The sequence below is a fragment of the Tachyglossus aculeatus genome, chromosome 21 (genome assembly GCF_015852505.1).
Source record: "Tachyglossus aculeatus isolate mTacAcu1 chromosome 21, mTacAcu1.pri, whole genome shotgun sequence".
Taxonomy (NCBI): domain Eukaryota; kingdom Metazoa; phylum Chordata; class Mammalia; order Monotremata; family Tachyglossidae; genus Tachyglossus; species Tachyglossus aculeatus.
The window spans coordinates 24,637,548-24,660,120 of NC_052086.1; the positions used below are offsets into that span (position 1 = coordinate 24,637,548).

A 22,573-nucleotide genomic window follows, 5' to 3' on the forward strand; every position below is an offset into this window, starting at 1 on the left:
CAACCACACCAAGGAATAAATGAAGGCTCACTATAGGCTTCTCGGGATGGACTCTACCACTTGTCTGCTGGGTGACCTTCATCAAATCACTTCACTTCTCTGTGCCTCAGTTACCTCATCTGTTATGTGGGGATTAAGACTGTCAGCCCCACGTGGGGCAGGGACTGTGTCCCAACCGAATTGCTTGCATTCACCCCAGGACTTAGTATAGTGCCTGGAAGAGAGTAAGCACTTAAACGCCACAACTGTCATTACTATAAGATCAATCATACTTATTGAGAAGCAGCGTGGCTCAGTAGGAAAGAGCATGGACTTTGGAGTCAGAGGTCATGGGTTCAAATGCCGGCTCTGCCAATTGTCAGCTGTGTGACCTTGGGCAAGTCACTTCACTTCTCTGTGCCTCAGTTCCCTCATCTGTAAAACGGGGATTAAGACTGAGAGCCCCACGAGGGACAACCTGATCACCTTGCAACCTCCCCAGCGCTTAGAATAGTGCTTTGCACGTAGTAAGCGCTTAATAAATGCCATTATTATATTATTGAGCACTTACTATGTGCAGAGCACAGTACTCAGCACATGAGAGAGTACAATACAACAGAATTGCAGACATATTCCCTGACCATAACGAGTTTAGCCTATGGTCTTCTTCAATCCATCGATGGATTTTATTAACAGTTTAAGACACAAATGATAAAAACAAAAAGCAAAGCTTGTGGGGCTGCAAGGGACTCTAGCTGCAGTAGCATTCCCCTCAGCCTCCCATCTAACCCCGCAAACCCCCTGGAAATACCTACCGTCTTCGACCAGGCTTTCGCTGGCTGTCGCTCCCAATGACCCCGGGGCCTCGGGGGCTGTGAGAAACTCAAGCTACAGCAGCAAGAGGTTTCCATAAATCTGAGAGCACTCAGAAGGCTTTGGTTATAACTGCGCTCTGGATCACCTGGACAGCAGGGCTCTGACACCCCTCTTGGTCCCCTTTCCCACCAGACCTGGTGGACTCTGAGCTTTGCCTTTCACATTGTTCATTGTTTTTTGTGTGTTTCTATTTTCATCCTTCCTAATGTATCTGTTACCAGACCACCTCACCACCTTATTCTTAGACTGAGAGCTCCTGTAGGGCCGATTGCCTTCCAGCGTAGCAGGGAGGTAGTATTGTATAATGGAGGAGTACTGGGACAGAAGCCAGAGGCTCCACATTTGAGCGCAAGCTCTGCCACCAGTTGGCTATGTGACCTTGGGCAAGTCACTCATTCTGTTTCCTTAACTGCAAAATGGGGACAATACCACTGGCCTTTCTAGTTACTTCACAGGATTGTTGTGAGGGCAAAAATGAAATTATTCATAGAGAGCGCTAACAAAACCTTAGGTACTATCCATGTGCTTTTTCCAAGCACTCGGTTCAGAGCTTTGAAAAGGGAAGCCCTTTAATATTGTTACTTCTAACCAATCAATCAATCAATCGTATTTATTGAGCGCTGTGTGCAGAGCACTGTACTAAGCGCTTGGGAAGTACAAGTCGGCAACACATAGAGACAGTCCCTACCCAACAGTTGGCTCACAGTCTAGAAGGGGGAGACAGAGAACACAACCAAACATACCAACAAAATAAAATAGAATAGATATGTACAAGATAAATAAAGTAATAAATATGTACAAACTTATATACATCATCCATGATGATGATGGTATTTGGTAAGCGCTTACTATGTGTCAACCACTGTTCTAAGTGCCGGGGGAGATACAAGGCCATCAGGTTGTCCCACTGTGAGCCCCACAAGGGACAACCTGCTTACCCTGTATTTACCTTAGCGCTTAAAACGGTGTTTGGCACAGTCAACACTTAATCAATCAATCATATTTACTGAGCACTTACTGTGTGCAGAGCACTGTACTAAGCACTTGGGAAGTAACCAGTAACCAAATACATGGCAAAACAGATAAGCTAGCTGTTGAGGGTGAAGTGATCAGGAAAATGAATCAGGTTTATACTTCTATTTAAAAAAGAGTACAAAAATAGGTGTCTCTCAAACTACGCTGTATTACAGTAAGGAAGGGCCTAAACTCAATTTAATCAGTTTCTCCTAGCACCAAATACAGCATTGCAATTCTTTCACTTTCCACTGTGACAGGAGGGAGAAAAGTCACTGATCCTCACCATGCCTCAGTTTCTATAGTCTCTTTTCTCCCAGGCCATCAAATGGAGAAAGAACATTTACTAAAAAGTGGACAGATTTGGAGCTGTCAGAAGCAAGGGGTGAGGGGTGGGGGTTAAAAAATCTTGTACCAATGATCTAAGTGTTAATGTTATTTGGATGGAAGGAATGGAAAAGAAAGAAATTCTACTTTTACAAAGATGCACAACATTAAGATTGATTTTTTTTAAGTAAATATGGGGGAAACTTCTGCAGACAGTGAAGTAATTGTTCTCATACCTTATTTCTTGGTTTAGAAAGCTCATTCATATTTTAATCCCCTTCCCTTAAGTCACAAGATATACAAGTATCTGCTGTGTCATTTGTTTGCTTCAACATAGCAGACTTCCAAACAAGCTAAAAGTAACATGATCTGCTTCTGCTTCGGCCTCCATAATTCATTTTCACTCACACACCACCAGAATACAACATTCTGGTAGTTTTCCACACTTATCTGTATCTACATAAAGGTGATGCGATATATTATTTTTCCCCTGTATGTTAAAATGCATACTTTCACATACATGGTATAAAAAGTTTTGAATAAATGTCAGATCTCTGTTCATTCAAACCTTTCTTCTTGTAGGCCTACAAGCCTAAAAATTGAGGCAATAGCAACTAATTACCATATTTAGTGATTTACATATTATTATTTTCCTGAGTGCCATAAGGCTTGCAAGTCAGTTAAAAGAAATTTCCCAATCTCTGCTAACAACCTATAAACCAAAGCAGTATGGGACAAATCTACAATCCCATGCAACAATTTAACTATTAATAAAACCACTTAACTGGAAGTAACACATATTATTCAAACACAAAGCTCCCAGGTATCTGCTGTCGGCAGTTCAAGGAACCGTAAGTCCCTGAAAACTACTCCTGGAAGGGCAGAGCAGTCTGGAACTTGTGTTCCAAAACATAAGAAAAAGCACTGGATAAGTTTGGGTTTTCAGGGGGAGACTGTGAATGTGGGTTTTTAAGCCAGGCAAATGAACACACACACCTCAAAAATTGTATGTTGTGGTTTTTAACTAAATTACCCTCTGATTGTTTCTTTCCCACCCCCTCACCATCTGAGCTACCAAAGAGGATATTATCAGAAGGGCTTCACAACTCCAAAGGCCTTGAGGATCTCTCTCTCTCTCTCTTTTTTTAATCAAGTTGAGGACTGCATAACCACAGGCCAAGTTTTCAGTTACCACCATCCATCAACTGAGGTGCACACAACAGGCGTAAATATGAAATCACCTACTAATTAGATTTTCTGATAACACTGCATTTTCCAGGGAACAAATTTAAATCAAGTACACAGAAAAGCTTATCTTGTGAATAACTAGAATAACTCAAAATTGCCAGTTTGATACCCCAGGTCCCACTAGATCCTGTATCTTCATCCTTTGCCCCAGTCCCTGATATAAGGACAAGGAGGGGGGGAAGGAGAGGGGGGAAAAATGGGGGAGAGCCTCCCTGGAGTGGCTGGGACACACTTTTTTCAGCTTTTCGGTGGCTCAGATGAGAGCCTTTCACAGCTCATAAATGGCCTGAAGGCCCTGGTTTGAGTGGAAATTAATCTAGAATATTCTTGTCTAAGAAACTGCATAATTCAGTATTATTATACCATCATACCTGCTATTTGAGCATGGAATAAGCCACTGCTCTGCTAAATTTATGACAACGGAAAGAGAAAGCAAATATTGAGAAATACGGTATTCTACACACAAACGTCACATTTCAAAACGAAGTGTAATTGTGGAGTTTTGCAACACACACAGAAAGTGCACTAAAAGATGCAAGGAAGCTGATGGATACCATTTGGCAGGTTTAAGGGAGATATTGCCAGAGATAAAGTCTAAAGTTTAGGCTGGGGAAAGAATTGTCTGAATGGAGGCAGCACTACACAATTTTCCTTAGAGTCAGAAAACCAGTACAAAAGCAAGCAAAAGAATGAGAGAGTCAGAACGGCACAAGAATGATAATAATAATAATACACTGTAGTTTTTAAGCACAATATGCACTATACTAAACCCTGGGGTAGATACAAGATCATCAGGTCCCACTTGGGGCTCACATTGTATGTAGGAGAGAGAACAGGTATTGAGTCCCCATTTTACAGAAGAAGGAACTGTGTCCCAGAGAAGTTAAGAGACTTGCCCAAGGTCACACAGAAGGCAAATAGCAGAGGCAGGATTAGAACCCAAGTCTTCTGTCTACCAGGCCCATGCACCTTTCGTTAGGCCACAATGCTAAAAGGCTTGCAGGAGAAGAGGATGAGATGGGTTTAAAAAAGAAAAAAAAAAGTAAGTCTTTTTAGACTACTGTAGTGGATGTCTAATACCCTGGAGAAGAAAAATGGGTATTGGGTGACACTTTTCAGACAACCCTCCCTTCATGGGCACCAAAAAACCAGTCAGAGTTTCAGCTGTAGAAAATTCCTGTAACAAACCTTGGCAGTTCACCACCTCTAAGGATCAGGATAAATATATGTATATATAGATATAGATATATCAGATGAAGCAGAATAAAATTTATCTTTATGTACGTATCAGATGAAGCAGAATAGAATAAGGAGAGATTAGAAAAGAATCCACAATAACTGATGTTCTGTCACTACAGGACCCTGCCTCCACAAGAATCCTCAGATACAGAAAGAGCTAAGGCCAATTTCTCTATTTTCTCTCTATTTTCTCTCTCTATTTGCTCTATTTTCTAAGGTTAGGAGGTTGCTAATATTTCTCCCATGGTCTTTCAACATCAGCATTTCCTAAGGCCTTGTGTGCAGACAGTAGTCCCAGGCACTAAGGAAAGGGATGATGGAGTCTCTCCTTGTAAATGACAGGTGAGCCTCGGTTCAGTTACAAAGGCTTTAGGACGGAGAACCTGCGCAAGTGGTTTCCACTAGACCGTAAGCTCCTGGCGGGCAGGGATCGTGGCTATTGACTCCTACTGTACCAAACCTTAGTGCAGTGCTCTGAACGTGGTAAGCGCTCAAAAAATACCACCGATTGACTAGCTGCACCAATTGCACTCCCCTATCCCTGGTCAATCATGTTCCCACTGGGGCAGTGGGTGTAATAAGCAAGAAGGGAGACAGAAGTACAGCACAGTGTAAATAGCATGCAATAATTTTTTTTTTAGTAAACCCATTCACAGGTGAAGTGACTGTGCACTCCGCTGAGCAATGTACAATAAAGATGCATTTCTGCCCAAGGGGTTCACAATCTAATTATTTGTGCAACCATGTTTTTGTGACCACAGAAACATCTCTACATAACCTAGGGGAGGACAAATTTACTGACTTGTAAATCCTGAGATAATTAACTTCAGATGAATTGAAAAGCATTTTGCAAATAATAATTAACTGTGGATAAGAAACCATAAAAAAGGAAGGAATGAGGGAGAAAGACCCTGGAGTTGAAATTGTAAAGGTAATAGTTCAAATGCCACACCACTTGACCTCTACTTCTCACAACGCATCTCCTCATCACCTGCTGCTTTAGTGTGAAGATCCACCATACAAATCTTTCTTCCAAGATTTACTTATATTAATGGTTGTCTCCCACTCAGGACTGCAAGCCAGAAATGGGTAAGGAACGTGTCTGTTAATTCTGTTGTAGTATACTCTCCAGGCACTTAGTACAGTGCTCTGCAGAAGGTAATAGCTCAATAAATATGATTGATTTCTTGATGACAAGCTTTTGGAATAGAATAATTAAGCATTATAATCAGCAGGGAACAAGAGTGCTGGCTATTAAAACAGCTAAGAGAATGTCATACTAGGTTATAAGACCAATAGTCATTTAAAAATGGAGCAAGAAGATTGCCGAAATGTATAGCATTCTCTTTTTGACAAGCATCTTAATATACATATCTTCCTAAAAATCAACTTAGTATTCTGGGCTCAACTGACGACTTTAAAATAATGCAAATAAAGATTGGAAATGAAAACAGGATTCCTGGCAACGAAAATAATAATAATTGTGGTATTTTTAAGTGCTTACTTCGTGATTGATACAGGACAAATAACAGTGAGTAAAGAGGGATTTTAAAGTATTTCCCTTTAAGGGCAAAATTCATGGAAAGCAGCCCCTGAGAAGCAGCATGGTGCACTGCATAGAGCCTGGGCCTCAGAGTCAGAAGGTCATGAGTTCTAATCCTGGCTCTGCCACTTGTCTGATGTGTGGTCTTGGGAAAGTCACTTCACTTCTCTGTGCCTCTGTTACCTCATCTGTAAAATGGGGGTTGAGACAGTGAGCCCCACATGGGACAGGGACGGTGTCCAATCCAATTTCCTTGTACCCAACCCAGCACTTAGTACAGTGCCTGGCACAGAGTAAGCACTTAACGATATCACAATTATTATTATCCTCTAAGTGATAGCATCTTTCACTAGATGCCATTCATGTTCCCTCCTCACCAGTCATATTCCGACTGGGGCACGGAGTAAAGTGTGCGGTCGATGCAGTACAAAGATCACTGCTCTAGGAATCAGAAGACCTTGTTCCTGCCTGGGGCTGATGAACACGGGCAAAGACCACACAACGCACTTCGCAATGTGCTGCACCTTTGCCTCAAACTAGTTAATGATTTAATTTCTAAAGTCCGAGATGAACAGTGAGAATGGAATTACAGCTGAGTATTCAACAGGCATATATAGCCCACTGACACACAGCTATCTACTTGGCAAAGAGAAGCATTTTTCAAGTGTGTATGATAGAGTGCACAACACAATCTGTACCCAGAACTCCAGAAGCTACAGCAGTAATAAACAGGCTCTGAACCACTAAGAGAGAGCAAGTTGGGACATATGGCAATCTTAAAACAAGAAGGAACCATAATTATCAGGAACAATGGGTTTCTCTGGTCAGCTCAATTTCTGAGATGATTTGTGCTCTACACATTCAGATTAGCAAAAATTAACTCCTAAAGATTTTCTATCTAAAAAAAAATGTGTTAATGAATTTTGGGGGATAAATGGATCGGTGGACGGAGGGGAGGTGGGGAAATTTAAAGTCATTTTGTTCCTGCTTTCACAAAACTTCTGCAAAGTTTCAGCTACTTTCAATGCACACTATTTTCTTGGAAAGCAATTCTGAAGGGACCAAATTACTAGGTTTGACTTAACACCTCAGCAAAGAAAGAGCTTAGCCTAGGAACTGACAGTAATTGAATGGTTGAATAAGGGGAGATTAATGATTAAAAATGATTTATGAATATTTCTGAACTTAAAGACAAAACTAAGAGCACCAGCTAAGAAAAAATGAGGCTGCCAAGACAAGCTAAAAATCTGTTCCCATTTTTCACAGAAAAATAGCACTAGGCAAATTGTTCTCTGCCTTCTGTTAATAGGCTGAAGTTACTTCCTGTATCATGAAGAAACTTTTTATCCTAAACTTTTGTTTGCTTGACATGAAGAGGCCTGAATTCATCTCACATAGATTCCTAAGAAGTAATCTCAGCTTCAGCGAAACAGTCTCTGATGTTATTTTGCCCAATGGACCACAATGAATGTACTTGCCTAGCAAGAAAAAAAGGCTACTTCTAATTTACTTACGCTTACGCAGGCCTGTTAGCTACTTTGAAAGGTGTCACACTTCCCAAAAAGCTGACATCAGTCTCAGAAAATGTTGTCTGATAAGCTTTTTATAGATTAGTCATCCTAGACAGGAGGATCTATTTTGATGGCCTTTTTCCAGTCTTAAAAGACAAAACTACCCACACTGGTATGTATCAGGTTTTCAATTATCCTAAAAAAAAAAAAAAAATTTCAAACCCCAAACTATGAGTTATTTTGACTTGTCACTAGTAGCAGTTTCATTGTATTTTCAAAAGTTCAGCACTTCTAACAGCACTGAAGAAAAGAATTCCCATTTTAACTAATAAAGAGGAAGAGCAATTTACTAACTGAAAACTGAAAGGAAGAACCAAAGTTTACTAATGGCAAAGTATAAGTTTTGATGCTGAGAGTTTAGTTGTTCCTCTTCAGTGCCGGTTATTCGACACTTTATAAATAATAAGCTTTGTAGTTGCAACCAATTGCTTCATTTAAAAAAAAAAAAAGGCTGGTTCCAGTGGCTAAATTTTTCCTACCCAAACCGGGTTTGTGTTCACTGTCTCAGACTGAGAATTTTTTGAGGTCAGTGACTTCTAAAATAGTTACCATAATGTTAAACATCCACTATGCATGCAATAAATACTGTTGTTGCTGCTCCTCCTGTTTTTTTAAAGTGGATTTCTTTCGCTTTAATTTTATTCAGTTTGGTGTACCATACACCTATTCCACGGCCCAAATCTCTGAAAAGGAATGCGGTGAAGAAACAAATCCCATGTCATTTAGAAAGATAAATTAGGAACTGAGACTCAGCAGTTCAGAGTTAAAGTTAACCTTTTCAGCTACTAGATCCAGATGGGCTAAAGCTTAAGCAAAGGAGCCAAACTAAAGCAAAGACAAAGGAGTCATGCTAAAAGGTTTTTTGCTTTTGGGGGTTTTTTTTGGTATTTGTTAAGCACTTACTAAGTGCAAAGCACTGTTCTAAGCACTGGGGGGATACAAGGTGATCAGGTTGTCCCACGTGGGGCTCACAATCTTAATCCCCATTTTACAGATGAGGTAACTGAGGCACAGAGAAGTTAAGTGACTCGCCCAAAGTCACACAGCCGACAAGTGGCGGAGCTGGGATTAGAACCCATGACTTCTGGCTCCCAAGCCCGTGCTCTTTCCACTGAGCCACGCTGCTTCTCAAAAGGTTGGGTCAAGAGTAGCAAGGGTGACTTTTCTTGACATGGAAGTGGTTTTTTGGGGACACTTCACCCACCACGATCACCTATAAGTACTTCCCAAGGGCAGTCACCTTTGGACCTTGGATTTGTTCACACATAATTGTACAATGTTTTGTCAGGATGTTATGTCAAAGTCTAGTATCCACAAATAAATATATATACTCCCCCTTCTAGACTGTGAGCCCACTGTTCGGTAGGGACCGTCTCTATATGTTGCCAACTTGTACTTCCCAAGCACTTAGTACAGTGCTCTGCACACAGTAAGCGCTCAATAAATACAATTGAATGAATGAATAAGAGAAATCATATCAGAATAATTCTCTGGACTAGGAATGGAATATGTCCTTCCCCTGCCCTGGAATGCCCTCCCTCCACACATCCGCCAAGCTAGCTCTCTTCCTCCCTTCAAAGCTCTACTGAGAACTCACCTCCTCCAGGAGGCCTTCCCAGACTGAGCCCCCTTTTTCCTCTCTTCCTCCCCATCCCCCCCACCCTACCTCCTTCCCCTCCCCACAGCACTTGTATATATTTGTCCAGATTTTTTACTCTATTTATTTTACTTGTACATATTTACTATTCTATTTTGTTAATGATGTGCATATAGCTATAATTCTATTTGTTCATTCTATTTGTTCAGACGATTTTGACACCTGTCTACATGTTTTGTTTTGTTGTCTGTCTCCCCCTTCTAGACTGTGAGCCCGTTGCTGGGTAGGGACCGTCTCCATATGCTGCCGACTTGTACTTCCCAAGCGCTTCGTACAGTGCTCTGCACACAGTAAGCGCTCAATAAATACGATTGAATAAATGAACGAACATGTAAATAAGAATATACAACATCCTGAGCTGTACCTGACATATTGTCTCCCCCTCTAGACTATGAGCTCGTTGTGGGCAGAGAATGTGTCTACCAACTCTGCTTTACTGTACTCTCACAAGTGCTTAGTACAGTGCTCTGCACATAGTAAGCGCTCAATAAATACCACTGATTGATTGACAAACTGATTTGAAGATAGAAATAAAGTCATTTCTTTGTGAAAAGAGCTCATTTGGGAAGCCCCAGAGGTTTGGGGATCCAGGGAAACAAGGAATACACTGCACATCACAGATAACTCTAAATTAAGAATCACTAATCCTATTCTCAGGTCTATACTTTCAAACTCTCTTAAGAAATATCATTGGCGCTGGATGACACAGTATTCACCAGAAGAAGTTACACTGCCCACTACTAGTTCATGAAGAAAATGGATAAAAGAGGTCTTCCTGGTAACTTTTTTTCCAGGTACATTAAAAAAGTCAAGAAAATTTTTTCAGGTAACTCAGAGGGAAAGCTCCTGCTTACCGAAGCTAGCCAGTAAATCTAAGACTTTCGTTTTCTCAGACAAGGGAAATCGTGTACCAGAAAAGATTATTCAATTCGGGCTACGTCCTTAACTGCTCTTACAAATAAGCTTTCCTCAAGATTCATGGTAGTATCTCCAAGAGCATGTCAGAAATGCTCCGAGTTCCGCAGTATTTTTATTACATGGATTTGGAGAGTGAAAAGTAGGCGTTATTAAAAAAAATCAGTGGTTCAGAAAGCATCTTAAAAGGAGGAAAATAACTCCTCCAGAAAATTCTTGGATTTTCCTTAAAAGGTGCATCACGAAAGGGAAGAGTAGTTTCCAAAGAATATTCCCCGTTGTAAAAGTAAAGGCTTTTCCGGCAAGACTAAACACTTACCACAAGTTGACAAGCTGAGAATAAAAAAGCTTGTATCTCTTTCATTAGAAACTCAGAAGAAAAGAGAAACTCAACTTTCACAGACTCCTTTCCTAGGATCACAGTAACAAAACAACAAGCCTAGGCAACCCACTCTCGCCCTTAAAAGGTTCCCGTAAGAAAAAAAAAACCCAAAAAACAAATTACCCATCTGTTTTTATGTGAAGAAGACGCACAGAACTTCTTTGAGTCCCACCAGATATAAAAGAATCCTAATGAAAAGATCTTTCTTGCACCCAGACTGTGAAACACTCAGAATTAAACTGGCTGCAAAATGCATGAGCAGTCCACAAGCCCAGAAAAGAAGAGTTGCATCATGAGTAAGTTTCTGGCTCATGATCCTGGAGAACACAATGTCTCCAGACATACAAGTCGGTTTTTTTTTTAGGGGAGGGAAGGCAAGAAGAGATTTAGGGTAGAGGTTGAAAGTAGTTGATTAAAACCTTTCAGCCAAGCATCCCGAATACTGTTTACCATTCCTGGAAGAAAAGAATCTGCCAAGCTTTTCCGATCTTTTATGCACTATTACCACACTAGTTGCGTGATTCAAGAAACTCACCCAAACAGTAAGGAAACAAAACTGCACTATTTTTTCCCATTATTTTCAAGCTTTAGGGAACTTGCATGTGCTGAACATCTGGATCCCTTTGACCTAAATCTTTCAGAGAAGACAAGGCCTTGGCAGCTACAGAGGGAATGAACTGGACAGATTCCTAAAGGAGAATTTAGATGAAGTCTCAACACTTTTCAGAAACAGACTGTCTAATCTGAATGTAGAACAAGTAAATTAGTTCTTATGCCTTTTTATGGGAAATTATTCAGAGAATATGAAGCCATAAAACTGTGGCCAGCATTCCAACAGGAATTCCTGAAACAATAATAGAGGATCTCTGAGGAGGTGGAAACAAAAGGATAATCTAGGGGATTTCAATGTGGGATTCAACGGATTAGGAGATTTGATCTCAAGGGCCATATCCTCTCATCAATTTAAGGGTCAAAACCAGACAAGATTCTCAAAGGAAAAATCTTAAGTAGGTGTTCTGCTTTCCTCCAAATGCCATCCTCTGAGTCTATACCTGCTGGAGGAAACCTGACCTCCTGGAAATGATGTCGGGAGGAAAGGTGACACTAATATGGCTAGGATCACCTTGGTACTTGCTGCCAAGGAAAGGATATCATCATCATCATCAATCGTATTTATTGAGCGCTTACTATGTGCAGAGCACTGTACTAAGCGCTTGGGAAGTACAAATTGGCAACATATAGAGACAGTCCCTACCCAACAGTGGGCTCACAGTCTAAAAGGGGGAGATAGAGAACAAAACCAAACATACTAACAAAATAAAATAAATAGAATAGCTATGTACAAGTTAAATAAATAAATAAATAAATAAACAAACAAACAAATAAATAGAGTAATAAATATGTACAAACATAGTGGAAAGATCCCGGGCTTGGGAGTCAGAGGTCGTGGGTTCTAATCCCAGCTCTGCCACTTGTCAGCTGTGTGACTTTGGGCAAGTCACTTCACTTCTCTGTGCCTCAGTTACCTCATCTGTAAAAAGGGGATCAAGACTTTGACCCCTCGTGGGACAACCTGATTACCTTGTACCTCCCCCGGTGCTTAGAACAGTGCTTGGCACACAGTAAGCACTTAACAAATACCACCATCATCAACTCGGATGCCTCTGCCAACTAAAAATTTCCTCCCTCTGTTTCACTAATTCAAATCTGAATTCTTATTTGAAATTTGTGAAGAACTGTGAGTTCCGAATCTAAAAATATAAGTCACTTTAGTGGATTTAAGAATCCCAAACACTACACTTCTCCTGAAAGAATTTAAACCCAGCACTGTTGGCCACAATGTTACTACTGTCTGAGTGCCCAACGCATGGCCTAATGGATAGAACACAGGCATGGGAGGCAAAAGGACCTGGATTCAAACCTCACTCCGTCACTTGCCTGCTGTGTGACTTTGGGCAGGTCACTTAACTTCTCTGTGCCTCAGTTCCCTCATCTGTAAAATAGGGCTCAAAACTGTGAGCTCCATGTGGGACAGGGACTGCGTCCAACCTGATTAGCTTGAATCTACCCCAGCACTTAGCTGGCACATAGTAAGCGCTTAACAAATACCACTATTATTATTATGATTGACTGCTTCAAATCAATATATTTATTGTAGGCCTACGGCTTTAAAACCCAAGGTAAACGCAAACTTCCTTTAAATTGCTGACAGTGCAATTACCTGAACAGGACACAAATGCAAATTTCAGTTACAAGGATGCCCGGGGCAGAGCAAAGATTCTGAATAAATGCTTATAAATAATAATGTCCTGATTGGTGGGCGAGTCCCCAAGGTCTATGCTTCCTAACACAAAGGTTACCCACTTTCTGGGATAAAGCCTGTCCTCTTTCTATGTATTTCCGATACAGCTTGTCTGAAAGGGATAAAGCCTGTCTTCTTTCTATGTATTTCCGATACAGCTTGTCTGAAACCGTCTCCGTATGTTGCAGATTGGTACTTCCCAAGCGCTTAGTACGCTGCTGTGCACACAGTAAGCGCTCAATAAATATGCTTGAATGAATGAAACAACTCTAAAAATCCCCCCCACCACTGCTGGCTTTAGTGACATCAAGTATCGAACTCTGAAGTACTGTGTTGCATTAGATACAATGACTCTAAACCCTTGTCGTAACATAACTGTGTGACCTGGGGTAAGTCACTTAACTTCTCTGTGCCTCAGTCCCCTCATCTGTAAAATGGGGATTAAGACTGTGAGCCCCATGTGGGACAGGACTGTGTCCAACCTAATTATCTGGTATCTACCCCAGAGCTTAGAAGAGTGCCTGGCATATAGTAAGTGCTTAACAAATACCATAATAATAATTATTATTACTAAGTGCCCACCAAGTTAAAGACTTTTATTGTCTCAGATAAAAACATTTCCTACTTTTCCATTTCTGTCCTTAAGAGAAAACACAAAGAATTTCCCTTCATTGGCAAATTTTCCCAGTCAAAGAAAAAATCCATTAACTTGCACTAGTTTCTTTGAATAATACTCTAAAGATTAGTCCATCTGCCTGCATGTCCCCTCATTCCTCCCACTACTTGGTTTTTTAATTTTAGTTTTTACGTCTATAAAAATAGGTTCCGCTACCCATGGGAGCTTGTTTCTTTGTTGCACACAAAACCAATTCAAAGATTTCTAATTAGAAATATCCCTGTCAGTGGGACCCAGATTGAAGTTTTAAGGCAGCCGGGGCTGTCTCCATTCCTTCGCTCCAGAGAGGTGGCTATGAAAAGGTGGGAGGGAGGGAAGGGAAACTGAGGCAGCGGCTGGACTTTTGCCAAAAAGGGCAACTACTAGTGGATATAGCAAAGAAACAGGGAGTTGAAAGTATAGCCCAAATCCCAACCAGAATTTTAAAGATGGTAGGATCGGAGGAGCCACGGATTTCAAAAGAACCCTCGAGCAAACATTATCAATCAATCAATTAATCAATCAATCGTATTTATTGAGTGCTTACTGTGTGCAGAGCACTGTACTAAGCGCTTGGGAAGTACAAGCTGGCAACATATAGAGACAGTCCTGGCGTAGTGCACAAAGGCCGGGCCTGGGATTCAGAGGTCATGGGTTCTAGTCCTGGCTCTGCCACTTGCCAGCTGTGTGACTTTGGGCAAGTCACTTAGCTTCTCTGGGCCTCAGTTCCCTCATCTGTAAAATGGGGATGAAGACTGTGAGCCCCATGTGGGACAACCTGCTTACCTTGCATCTACCCCAGCGCCTAGAACAGTTCTTGGCACTTAAATACCATAATAATAATATAATAATAATAGTGGCATTTATTAAGCGCTTAGTATGTGCAAAGCACTGTTCTAAGCGCTGGGGAGGTTACAAGGTGATCAGTGTGTCCCATGGGGGGCTCACAGTCTTCATCCCCATTTTACAGATGAGGTAACTGAGGCCCAGAGAAGTTAAGTGACTTGCCCAAAGTCACACAGCTGACAATTGGCGGAGCCGGGATTTGAACCCATGACCTCTGATTCCCAAGCCCGGGCTCTTGCCGCTAATAGCCACGCTGCTTCTCTATTATTAGAAGGTCATGGGTTCTAATCCCCACTCTGCCACTTGTCTGCTGTGTGACCTTCAGCAGGTCACTTCCCTTCTCTGTGCCTCAGTTCCCTCATCTGTCCAATGGGGGTTGAGGCTGTGAAGCCCCATATGGGACAGGGGACTGTGTCCAACCAATTTGTTTGTATCCACCCAAGCTCTTAGTCCAGCATTTAGCACATAGTAAGTGCTTAACAGATAGAGAAACAGCATGGCTCAGTGGAAAGAGCCCGGGTTTGGGAGTCAGAGGTCATGGGTTCTAATCCCGGCTCTGCCGCTTGTCAGCTGGGTGACCTTGGGCAAGTCACTTCACTTCTCTGAGCCTCGGTGACCTCATCTGTAAAATGGGGATGAAGACTGTGAGCCCCACGTGGGACAACCTGATCACCCTGTATCCCCCCCAGTGCTTAGAACAGTGCTTGGCACATAGTAAGTGCTTAACAAATGCCATCATTATTATTAGAAGGTCATGGGTTAGAAGGTTAGAAGGTATATATGTTTGTACATATTTATTACTCTATATATTAATATATATTTATTACTCAATTTATTTATTTATTTATTTTACTTGTACATATCTATTCTATTTATTTTATTTTGTTAGTATGTTTGGTTTTGTTCTCTGTCTCCCCCTTTTAGACTGTGAGCCCACTGTTGGGTAGGGACTGTCTCTATATGTTGCCAATTTGTACTTCCCAAGTGCTTAGTACAGTGCTCTGCACATAGTAAGCGCTCAATAAATACGATTGATGATGATGATGATGATGGGTTCTAATCCCGCTCTGCCATTTGTCTGCTGTGTGACCTTCAGCAAGTCACTTCCCTTCTCTGTGCCTCCGTTCCCTCATCTTTCCAATGGGGATTGAGGCTGTGAAGCCCAACATGGGACAGGAGACTGTGTCCAACCCGTTTTGTTTATATCCACCCAAGCGTTTAGTACAGCACCCGGCACGTAGTAAGCGCTTAAAATTCATTCATTCAATCGTATTCACTGAGCACTTACTGTGTGCACGGCACTGTACTAAGCGCTTAGAGAGAGAAGCAGCACGGCTCAGTGGAAAGAGCCCGGGCTTGGGAGTCAGAGGTCACGGGTTCAAATCCCAGCTCTGCCACTTGTCAGCTGTGTGACCTTGGGCAAGTCACTTTGCTTCTCCAAGCCTCAGTGACCTCATCTGTAAAATGGGGATGAAGACTGTGAGCCCCACGTGGGACAACCTGATCACCTTGCAACCCCCCGTGCCAGCGCTTAGAACAGTGCTTAGTAAGCGCTTAACAAATGCTATTATTATTATTATCATTTTTCAATGTCCCTGGGAAGACGGTCCCTAGTTACCCAGTGCCCCATTTTGTAGGCAGACAGAAATGGGGATGGATCACCTTGGGTCCTCCCCAGCGCTTAGAACAGGGCGTTGCACAGAGTAAGTGCTTAATAAATGCCATCATTATTATTATTATTATGCCATCATTCATTATTATCATTTATCAATTAATTCATTCAATTTTATTTATTGAGCGCTTACTGTGTGCAGAGCACTGTACTAAGCCCTTGGGAAGTACAAGTTGGCAACAAATAGAGACGGTCCCTACCCAACAGCAGCCTCACAGTCTAGAAGGGGGAGGCAGAGAACAAAACATATTAATAAAATAAATAGAATAAATATATACAAATAAAATAGAGTAATAAATCCGTACAAACATATATACATATATACAGGTGCTGTGGCGAGGGGAAGGAGGTAAGGTGGGGGGATAGGGAGGGGGAGGAGGGGGAGAGGAAGGAGGGGGCTCAATCATTAATTAATCAAGGGGAGCAGCGTGGCTCAGTGGAAAGAGCCCGGGCTCTGGAGTCAGAGGTCGTGGGTTCAAATCCCAGCCCTTCCAATTGCCAGCTGTGTGACTTTGGGCACGTCACTTCACTTCTCTGTGCCTCAGTTACCTCATCTGGAAAACGGGGATGAAGACTGTGAGCCCCCGGTGGAACAACCCGATCACCTTGTAACCTCCCCGGCGTTTAGAACAGTGCTTTGCACATAGTAAGCGCTTAATAAATGCCATCGTTATTATTCTCTGTACCTCAGTTACCTCATCTGGAAAATGGGGATGAAGACTGTGAGCCCCCCATGGGACAACCCGATCACCTTGTAACCTCCCCAGCGCTTAGAACAGTGCTTTGCACATAGTAAGCGCTTAATAAATGCCATCGTTATTATTCTCTGTGCCTCAGTTACCTCATCTGGAAAACGGGGATGAAGACTGTGAGCCCCCCATGGGACAACCCGATCACCTTGTAACCTCCCCGGCGTTTAGAACAGTGCTTTGCACATAGTAAGTGCTTAATAAATGTCATTATTATTATTCATTCATTCAATCGTATTTATTGAGCGCTTACTGTGTGCAGAGCACTGTACTAAGCGCTTGGGAAGTACAAGCTGGCAACATATAGAGATGGTCCCTACCCAACATTCATTCATTCATTCAATCGTATTTATTGAGTGCTTACTGTGTGCAGAGCATTGTACTAAGCGCTTGGGAAATACAAGTTGGGAACATATAGAGATGGTCCCTACCCAACAGTGGGCTCACAGTCTAAAAGGGGATAATAATAATGGCATTTATTAAGCACTTACTATGTGCAAAGCACTGTTCTAAGCGCTGGGGAGGCTACAAGATGATCAAGTTGTCCCACGGGGGGCTCACAGTCTCAATCCCCATTTTAAGGATGAGGTAACTGAGGCCCAGAGAAGTTAAATGACTTGCCCAAAGGCACGCAGCTGACAACCAGAGGAGCCGGGATTTGAACCCTGACCTCTGACTCCAAAGCTCGGGCTCTTTCCACTGAGCCACGCTGCTTCCCCAACAGTGGGCTCACAGTCTAGAAGGGGGAGGCAGAGAACAAAACAAAACATATTAACAAAATAAAATAAATAGAATAAATATGTACAAATAAAATAGAGTAATAAATACATACAAACATATATACATATATACAGGGGCTGTGGGGAGGGGAAGGAGGTAAGGCGGGGGGGATGAGGAGGGGGAGAGGAAGGACGGGGCTCAGTAATTAATTAATCAAGAGGAGCAGCGTGGCTCAGTGGAAAGAGCCCGGGCTTTGGAGACAGAGGTCGTGGGTTCAAATCCCAGCCCTGCCAATTGCCAGCTGTGTGACTTTGGGCAAGTCACTTCACGTCTCTTTGCCTCAGTTACCTCACCTGGAAAACGGGGATGAAGACTGTGAGCCCCCCATGGGACAACCCAATCACCTTGTCACCTCCCCAGCGCTTAGAACAGTGCTTTGCACATAGTAAGCGCTTAATAAATGCCATTATTATTATTCATTCACTCAATCGTATTTATTGAGCGCTTACTGTGTGCAGAGCACTGTACTAACCGCTTGGGAAGTCCAAGTTGGCAACACCTAGAGACGGTCCCTGCCCAACAGCGGGCTCACAGTCTAGAGGGGGGAGACAGAGAACAAAACATATTAACAAGATAAAATAAATGGAATAAATATCGTGACTTTGGGCAAGTCACTTCACTTCTCTGTGCCTCTGTTCCCTCATCTGTCAACTGGGGATGAAGACTGTGAGCCCCCCGTGGGACAACCTGATCACCTTGTAACCTCCCCAGCGCTTGGAACAGTGCTTTGCACATAGTAAGCGCTTAATAAATGCCATTATCATTTATTATTATGTACAAATAAAATAAGTAGAGTAATAAATCCGTACAAACATATATACAGGGAGAAGATAGCAGCTCAGTGGAAAGAGCCTGGGCTTTGGAGTCAGAGGTCACCAGTTCAAATCCCGGCTCTGCCACTTGTCAGGTGTGTGACTTTGGGCAAGTCACTTCACTTCCCAACTTGTACTTCCCAAGCGCTTAGTACAGTGCTCTGCACACAGTAAGCGCGCAATAAATACGATTGATTGATTGATTCTCTGTGCCTCAGTTACCTCGTCTGTAAAATGGGGATTAAGACTGTGAGCCCCCCATGGGACCTGATAACCTCGTGTCCTCCCCAGCGCTTAGAACAGTGCTTTGCACGTAGTAAGCGCTTAAATAACAAAATTATTATTATTACTATTATTACAGGGGCTGTGGGGAGGGGAAGGAGGTAAGGCGGGGGGCGATGGGGAGAAGGGGGAGAGGAAGGAGGGGGCTCAGTCTGGGAAGGCCTAATTATCTCTCCATCCCCCCACCTTACCTCCTTCCCTTCCCCACCGCACCTGTATATATGTTTGTACATATATTTATTACTCTATTTATTGATTTTACTTGTACATATCTATTCTATTTATTTTATTTTGTTAGTACGTTTGGTTCTGTTGTCTGTCTCCCCCCTTTTAGACTGTGAGCCCGCTGTTGGGTAGGGACCGTCTCTAGACGTTGCCGGCTTGGACTTCCCAAGCGCTTCGTCCAGTGCTCTGCCCACAGTCAGCGCTCAATCAATACGATTGATTGATTGATTGATTATTAGTATGACGATTATTCTGGGACGAGCAGGCGGGCCCTGAGGGAGACAAAAGCTGGGGCCCGGTGGGGCGGCGGAGGCCCCAGGCTCCAGGCCCCAGGCCCCAGCCCAACGGGCAAAGCCCACGGCCGGCGCTGAGCAACGGGGGCCCCCCGGGGACCCACCGCTCCTGCGGGCACCGCCCAGGGGGGTACCGCCCAGGGGGGCACCGGCCAGGGGGGCGCCGGGCCGGGGGGCACCGGGCAGGGGAGAAGCCGGGAAGCCCGGGAGGGTCGACGGCCCAGCCCCCCCATCCAAACACACACACACACACACACACACACACACACACACACACCCCTCGAAGGAGGGCGGTCGGTCGGTCGGTGACCCGCAGCCCGCTCACCGTTGCCGGGGACGATGGAGCCGGTGCAGGGGGAAGGCTCCCGCTGCCACCTCCGCCGCCGCCACCTGCCCCACTGCAGCAGCGACCCCGCCTCCTCGGCTCTTCGGCTCTTCGGCTCCCCTAAGCCTCGGCTCTTCGGCTCCTCGGCTCCCCTAAGCCTCGGCTCTTCGGTTCTTCGGCTCCTCGGCTCCTCTACGCCTCGGCTCTTCGGCTCCTCGGCACCTCTAAGCCTCGGCTCTTCGACTCCTCTACGCCTCGGCTCTCCGACTCCCCTACGCCTCGGCTCTTCGGCTCCCCTTCGCCTCGGCTCTTCGGCTCCCCTACGCCTCGGCTCTTCGGCTCCCCTACGCCTCGGCTCTTCGGCTCCCCTACGCCTCGGCTCTCCGGCTCCCCTACGCCTCGGCTCTTCGGCTCCCCTACGCCTCGGCTCTTCGGTTTCCCTACGCCTCGGCTCTTCGGTTTCCCTACGCCTCGGCTCTTCGGCTCCTCTACGCCTCGGCTCTTCGGCTTCTCGGCTCCTCTACGCCTCGGCTCTTCGGCTTCTCTAAGCCTCGGCTCTTCGACTCCCCAACGCCTCGGCTCTTCGGCTACTCGGCTCCTCTAAGCCTCGGCTCTTCGACTCCTCTACGCCTCGGCTCTTCGGCTCCCCAACGCCTCGGCTCTTCGGCTACTCGGCTCCTCTACGCCTCGGCTCTTCGGCTACTCGGCTCCTCTACGCCTCGGCTCCTCAACGCCTCGACTCTTCGACTCCCCTACGCCTCGGCTCTTCGGCTCCTCTACGCCTCGGCTCTTCGGCTCCCCAACGCGTCGGCTCTTCGGTCCCTCGGCTCCTCGGCTCTTCGGCTCCTCGTGACGTCACGGCCGCGGGCCTGAACCGCTTAAAGGCGAAGGCGGCAGCGCCCTCCCCTCACCCCTCTCCTAACCGACCTCTTTCTTCCATTCATTCATTCATTCAAAAGTATTCATTCATTCATTCAATCATTCGTATTTATTGAACGCTTACTGTGTGCAGAGCACTGGACTAAGCGCTTGGGAAGCCCAATTCGGCAACAGATAGAGACGGTCCCTACCCAACAACGGGCTCACAGTCTAGGAGGGGGAGACAGTTAACAAAACAAAACAGGTAGACAGGTATCATTAGCATCAAAATAAATAAATGGAATTACAGCTATAAACACATCATTAAGAAAATAAATAAAGTAATAACTATGTACAAATATACACAAGTGCTTTGGGGAGGGGAAGGGGGGAGGGCAGAGGGAGGGGCGATGGGGAGAGGAGGAGGAGGAGGAGGAGAGAAAAAGGGGGGCTCAGTGTAGGAAGGCCTCCTGGAGGAGGTGAGCTCTTAGCAGGGCTTTAAGGAGTGGAAGAAAGCTAACTTGGTGGATGTGAGGAGGGAGGGCCAATACGTTGCCGACTTGTTCTTCCCAAGCGCTTAGTACAGTGCTCTGCACACAGTAAGCGCTCAATAAATACGATTGATTGATTGATTGATTGAGGGCATTCCAGGCCAGAGGTAGGAAGTGGGCCAGGGGTCGACGGCCGGAAAGGCAAGAATGAGGCCCAGTCCCTGCTCGTCTCATGCCCTCTCTCTTTTTGCCCCCTCACGTCCACCCTTCTTCACCTTAGCCCCTTTTTCATTCTCTCTCTTCCACCGTGCCCCCTCCTGCCTCTCCCCCCCCCCCCCTTTGTTGCCTACACAACACACACACCGTTATAGAAAAGTAGGGTGCAAAATAGGCTAATCGGTGTAAATCGGCCACAGGGTTCGAGTACCCGAGGTGGTGACGCAGATAGGAAAAATGACTCGGAGACATGAGTTCAGATAGAGCAGGAAAGAAGGAAAGTGGCTACCTGCCCGTTCGCCTTCCGAGAGAGGTACGAGTGGCAAGCAGCCCGGATCCCAGCCGCTTCTTCCTCTTTCATTTGGTTTCAAATCCGAGCTACACAAAGGATTCCCGAGAGTAGTGCCGCAGGTGAGGCCTTGGCATTCCTAGATCCCAAGTTAAAGTACAACCGTTTGTTTGTCATGGTTTAGTTAGTGTGAAAATCCCTGTTTACAAGATGTTATCAGGAGATAACAGTCAACACAGGATGGGGATATTCCAGAGAGGAGCCACTTTGGTTAATGTTACTTTACACACTGGAGTGCTTTCGTTCTGCACAAAATTGAGGGTTACTGTTGGTATGCACAAGATGGAGTCAGTTATGCCAAGTTCGCCGGTAGACAACACACACACACAATGTGGTTTGTATGGCAGATAGCTGAATCACCTCCAGTCCTTCCGGCATTCACTCCAAGGCCCCAGAGCAGACCTGTCTGCTCCAACCTTGGAAACAATCACCAGGTTTTAATTAAAAAATCCCCTGCCAGTCCCTCCTCCAAAAAATGAAAACCACCAAGAAAAAGGAGAGCTGAGAGATGGGGCCCAAAGGGGTTTTTATTTCTCGGATTTGAGGTGTGGTGAGGAGTTTAAGACTGGCTCAGCAGTGGTAGAAGACTCAGACTTTTAGATGGAGGGAGGCTTGTTTCGGGGTTCCCCTCTCTCAGAAAAGAGTCAAGCCAAGGCGGAGGATGTGAAATCCCTTGAAACAAGGCAATGTGACTTGCCCTGTTGATTCCAGAAATGCCTCCCAGCTCACTTGAACCGGATCCCTTTGCCTTTGAAATTGTAACCCTCAACTCCTACCGGCCTCTCTTCTTCAGCTGCAAAGTGTCACCACCATTATATTTCTATGGACCATTCATTCATTCATTCATTCAATCACATTTATTGAACGCCTACTGTGTGCAGAGCATTGTACTAAGCTCTTGGAAAGTACAATTCAGCAATAGAGACAATCCCTGCCCATACCGGGCTTACAGTCTAGAAGGCGGCAG

General features: G+C 44.4%; 1 protein-coding gene across 4 annotated transcripts in view; it reads right to left on the reverse strand.

Moving 5' to 3' along the window:
• The window catches only part of CLIP1 (CAP-Gly domain containing linker protein 1), a 116,904-nt gene extending 96,972 nt beyond the window's left edge, over positions 1–19,932 (reverse strand). For all 4 annotated transcript variants that reach the window (XM_038763764.1, XM_038763762.1, XM_038763763.1 and 1 more), the window contains exon 1: positions 19,693–19,932. The gene's annotated coding sequence lies outside the window, so the exon portion shown is untranslated. The remainder of the gene's footprint in view (positions 1–19,692) is intronic.
• Positions 19,933–22,573: the final 2,641 nt, after the last annotated feature.